Below are 6,175 nucleotides of genomic sequence, written 5' to 3'. Positions count from 1 at the left end.
TGACTTATAGAGCATAACAATACAATGTAATGACAACCACGAAGGGTAAATAATCATAGACGGAACAACAATCTATCATAAGTGAAGCCAATATCTATGTAGCTCCCCCTGGTGACTGGCTGCAGCACAGATCTTTAACCCTGTCTCATCCATTATAAAAGGAGTTAAAAAAAAAAAAAAACTTGGATACACATCAGATTCATCTTTCAAGGACAACTTCTGACACAGCAGTTGGTTTTCATTGTGATATTTAATATGCAACTGCTCCATTTTTGGAATTTTTATTATCAGTAAGTTATCAGCTTCTAAAAGATGGGATGTAATGTTATGACTGACAGCTGTATTGATGAATAAGGGCCCTTGCTGTGTTCTTAATTGAAATGTCAGAGCACAGAAGACGTAAGACAAAGCAAAGTAAAAACAAGAGATATTGAACTTTCCTAAGTGTCTGCTTCAAACCAGGATTCTTTCCTGTTGTGGATTGAAATGACATGAACAGATTTTGACATACTACTGTGGAGATAGATGTGAGTTTTGGTTTGCGGAAAAGATCCACCAGCAGAATATGTCAGTGCTTACAGATTCTACAGCATCTCAACAAGGTTTGCTCTTGGCACAGTGGCACAAAGAGTGTTGTATCACGCCTTTGACTTCTGTGATTTCTTTTTTTCAAACGGATACCCAGCACTATTTCTTCATCTCTTCGTGGTGTGACATCCTTACACCTATTGCCATGTGTTGGCACCTACAGCATCCTCCTTTTCCCCCCAACACCACATCTCCATCCCTTGCTCCCTTTGTCCCACCCTCCATCCTTCCTTTGTCCTGCTCCACACATCGCTGCTGCTGTGCTCACAGGGGATGTAATATCTCTGCCGCTCCCCCTCCCCCACACTCTTCCCCCTCCTCCCCTCTTCTTCCTTTCTTGAGGGCGCTTGGGTGCGTTGTACGTGTTCACTGTGGAATCGTTGCTCAAACCCTGAGTGTGTGCATGCATTTGAGTGATAAATGAAGAGGAACTTGAGAAACTGCAGGGGCTGTGTCACAGATGATGACTGCATATCTCTGCATATGAGCCTGACACTCACTGCCATTGCAAAGGCCAGCCGATTTATCTCTCAAATACATATAAATGTGTTATAAGGGCAGCTACACAGCCTGTATGCTGGGCTACTGCAGAACGATTCCCCCGGCACACATTGCAATCACATCAGCCCTCCTTTTCTCAGAAACAGTCACTCCATTAATGCTTTCAGTGCCACGTCTCCTGTGGCCTCAGCATGTTAATGCCCACATTCTCCATCAGTCACCCTCCAACACATGACACTCCATCTTACACTGGAACCACAGGCGAGAGCACAGAAGAGGGAAAAGTGGCAGAAATGATATTTCACCTGCACTGGTATTCTCATAAGAACACCCTCAAGAGCAGCCTCACAGCATGAGAATATTAAACAACAGGAAATAGTTTTTCTGAGTTACAAGTTATTTACAGATATTACGCACAAACATCTCATAAAATATGGACCATGTAAATGGCCCTGTTGTTCAGAGGACTTATCAATGTGCCTCTTATTTACTCGGGTACAAAGCTGTACTGGTCTAAACATGACATGTACTGAGGAGCACTGTCTCACTCAAGGACACTTTGGTGTAGAAAGGAGAGCCCATTATTAAATGTAATCATCAACCTTTCAATGGTGCATGGTATGAATGGTTAAGTTATGTGACTAACTGCTTTATATAAAGGGGCTGTGAGGAGTTTGAAAGTGATCTTGAAAGAGTCTCTCTTCTACATATATGCCTATTATCAGAGCTAATATTACTGGTTACAGGCTATTCTACATTGCTATTTCTTAGCTTCTGATTGGGTCGAGCAGGACCGGACTGATTTATGGTACATCTAGGTCTCTATGACAACACCACGCTGGCTGACAAAGTTTAGTAGTGAGAAGAGATAAAACACAGATATCTGTGTTTTTCTCTGCTGAAAATAATTCCTGTGATTAATTTTGTAGTGATGGTGGACACAGGAGCCTAACTGTCAGACAGAAAAAGGACAGAAGAGCAGAAGAAAGCTAAACAGAAGAGCCAAACAGCCCGAGCTAAAGGCTAACACAGGGGCTGAGCTGTTTGTGATAATGTTCATTCCAACCATGCAGCAGGTATTCTGCAGTGGTCTGATCAAACTTGAGAGTCTATCAATAAAATGAAGAGTGAGGTTACATTAGCTCTGATTGGTAGATGACTGGCAGGACATAGCTAACCAGGATTTGCTAACGTTACACATTACGGACATGTCTCAGAGCACCCTATCAGCTACGCTAAATCTAGACGACTACTACTAAACTAAACTAAACTCTCCACCTAATTCCAAAACAAACACACGCCTCGCTAAAAGTAATTTACTACAGTGTGTGTGGGAGTCTGAGCCAGAAGGTGGTGAAGCAGTCTAATGAAAACAGATCTTCCTCATGGCATCTTTAAATAATGCAAGGGGTGAGATCTTACTTTAAAGGGATGAACCCCCTCCACAGTTATCATTCCTCACAACAGTTCTGGTTTGTTTAATAGCTTGAATATCCCTATTTTTATTCACCCTCCTGCCCTATCAGTATCTCTGAGGCATTTGCAGATGTTTCTTTGGACATAACACCTTGTGACACTGCATTTCTTGGTGGCTTGGTTGTTTTTAGTGACTGCTGCAGCGATAACCATTATCTTGAAACCAGCAGAAAACCTGCCTTACTTGCTGCCCTTAAATCCCTTTTTAGATGCTTTGTTTTGAACAATTAATGTGTGTCTCTGTCTTTCATCTCCCCACACTGTGGTTGTGAGTGACAGGCTTAGTCATTAGAGACACTTTTTACTATTGTCAACAGTTATTACATAATCTGATATATATTATCTGTACGGCTCATCACAGTCAGGGCCGTGAGGGGCTTCAGCTAGTCACACTTGCCATTGGACAACAGTAGGTGTGAAATCTGGACAGGTAGCCTATCACAAGACTGATGTGTTGAAAAAAAAAAAACAAGCATCCACATAAACACTCACACTAATCTCGTTGTTGAGTAAAAGTGCTAACAAACACTCCACTGTGCACAGCAACATTCAAGGCCCTGAACCCTGTTTTTCAAAATGAACTCAATTTTTTGGATGTTTTTTGAGGAAAAGAAAACATAACATTTGAGTTCTTACAGCAAGTAAGCAGGCTCTGTTCTTGTGCTGTATTGGCCTGTTAGCTTAGCTTGTTAACTGCTAATTGCTTAATCAATTCACTAAGGGCATAGGCGATAACAGTCATAACTCAGCATTACAATTCATTTACTTGTGGAAAGTTTCTCTGTGGTTTCTTGTCAAAAAAAGAAAAAAAGAAAAAGTGTGATGAAAAGAAAAAGAAATTAAAAAGACCTTCAAAAATCTTTTCGATCTCTCAGTCTTTCGAACCACAGTGCTGAAAAGAAGTCAGTGAGCCAAGTTTAGTTTTTAATACAGTAGAGAGTAAATGTAAATTAAACTTGTATTGATCTAAGAGCCTTCCAAAACCCATTTTAGTGGAATAATTGTACAAAGGGAGTCCTTATTTTTTTGTAGAATAAAAGTTTGATAAGAAAGCCTTGATACATTAGTCTTTTTGTAACATCGACTCACTAAGTAAAGAGTATACAGGCATATGAGACGCTCTCTCTCTCTCTCTCTCACACACACACACACACACACACACACACACACACACACACACACACACACACACACAGAGGAGATCATTTAAAAAAGAAACAGGAGCTGACATGACGGTTTTGATTATTTGCGACGTAAGGGGAGGGATGTCACCTGGGAAGAGTGTTACGGCTGGGAAATCTGGAACCAGTAAAAGAGAAGAGGAAAAAAACAGGGAACTTCAGAGGTAGGCGGGTTTGAAGGTTGGCTGCTGTGACCTCTGGCCTCCCTCCCTCTTGGTTGCTCCCTTTGAGCCTCTAAAAGGCGTGCGGTGTGAGAAGCCAGGAGACAGCTGCACCCCTCCTCCTTCTCTTCTGGGCTCTCTCTGGGAAACTGAGGTCCCCTTTCTCAGCTTGCTTTAAATGCTGTGGGGTCAGGAGGAGCCGGGGCCCAGTTGAGGTGGTCCAGCCGGGGATAAAGTTTCACTACTTTACACAGCCAGTCTGGACTGTTTAGTGTGTGTGTCTGTGTGTGTATGTGTGTGTGTCAGTGGAAAAAAGGGGATGTTGTGTAGAATGCTACTTTTTTGTTGTCTCCCTCAAAATAAGAGAGAAACTGGCGTTAATGATCACAAACTTCCTCAGCCTCCAAGGCATACACATTTCAGCACCCGTAAACACACATATTTACACATCACAGTGTGTGTGCGTGGTCTCCAGAGAAACTGAAACTTGCAGCTTTGGAGACTGTGAAGTGAGAAACATAATAAGCCCGGGGATACAGCACGATTAGATCAGGTTTTAATCACATGTTTACACCCTAATAAACAAAAAGACAACTTGTTTTATCCCTAAAGAAACTCATCAACATTTACTGGAAGACACAAACCACATCATCCAGATCAGTTACGTAAAGCACAGCATCACTATCTATCATATCATCCATGAGGTCAAACTGGAAAAAGAAGCATCATCATAAATCTAAAACTGTAGTTTCACTTAGGCAATTAGGGTAATGTTATAAGAGGGAATCCTGAACCATAGCTAAACCATGAGTTCAGAGTTAAACAGGATATTAAAGAAGGATAAGGAGTCAGAGACCATGAAATACATACATTTTGATGTTGGAAGTTAATTGTAAGTTGTGAACTACAGTCGTCACACTTGTTGTAAGATTGATTTCTGATACCAACATGGTTTGACACACCATTCTCCAACTCTCTCCCAAACTGTCCTCTTAAATAAAGCCTAGCATCCCCCATCCCTCTAAAGATGAAATGAAAAAGGATAGTAAAAGAAAGGAAGAGGGAAAAAAACAAAGAACCATTTTAGAATAAAGGTATAAAAAATGAGCTTCAGACTAATAATCGTCACTGTAGATTTAGTGTAAATAGAACCATGAAGGGTTTTCCATTTTTGTTAGATTTAAGTTGTTTTTTGGGGGGACATTTTTGTCTTTATTGGACAAGAAAGCAAGACAAGAAATTTAAGCAGCAGAGATTGAGGGAAAACATGCAGCAAATGGCCAAGGTCCTAAGCCAGCAACTGCTGCAATAAGGACTTTTGAGTCTGTAGTTTTTAACTTTTTTTTCAAAATAATGTGTTACTCTAATGCCTCAAGAGTAAAATGAGATCAACCAAAAAGAAGCATATGTTTACAACTCTACTGTTATATTTGGCAGTGAGAAGTTAGAAAGAATAAGAAGTTTTCTCTTTGGATAATTTTAATTTACATAAAAATTTGCACTCACGGCAGCTATGTTTTCAGTAGAGAAACTCTGCAACCAAGATAATATGACTATGAACAGGATTTAATATTATTATTATTGGGGAATGATTCACGTTTTTTTTCAAGGCAAAGAGTAAAAAAATCAAAAATTCTGACTTGTTTGAGGAGTAACGATGGACCACATGTCTGAACATCTTTTGTAAGTTAACTAATGTTAACAAATCCAATTTTACAAAGCTCTGTTGTTCTTTCAAAGTTTATAATTTGATGTAGCAACACATCAATACTTAACCTAATCACTCTGAGTCCTGAAAATGTTGTTTTGAACAGGGAGAAAGAGGGGAGACAGAGAGCCAGACATGGGGACAGACAGGTGAAAGAGGAGGTTGATCCATATCGGTCTCTCTCTTTGTCTTGAAGTTCAATCAAGCGTTTGGATTCACGGTGATTAGAAGTCCGGCACCAACCCTCATCGACCAGAAGCTGTGGGCCTTGTGCTCAATACTCTTTGTCTGTCCAGCGGGCCATGAGTTAATGTGCTGAACAGAAGAACAGGACGAGAAAGTCAGGAGGAAGAGGAGAAGCCTTCATCAGATTGATCTGCTGCATCTCAGTGGACCACAGGAAGCTGGTGAGCAAACGCTCCTGTGTGCTATAAATTAGGATTTTTATCCCAAAGCTTTCTCTCTCTCTCTCTCTCTCTCACACACACACACACGCACAAAATAAAGACAGTCTCCAGATTTCTTTGAACTAGAACTAGTTTATTATCACTGTTAATGTT

This window comes from Halichoeres trimaculatus, unplaced genomic scaffold, assembly GCF_033239565.1.
Source record: "Halichoeres trimaculatus isolate MK-OKI-2021-1 unplaced genomic scaffold, fHalTri1.1 fHalTri1_scaffold_3, whole genome shotgun sequence".
Taxonomy (NCBI): Eukaryota; Metazoa; Chordata; class Actinopteri; order Labriformes; family Labridae; genus Halichoeres; species Halichoeres trimaculatus.
The sequence above is the reverse complement of the archived record's forward strand: the minus strand, read 5'-3'. Positions refer to the sequence as shown.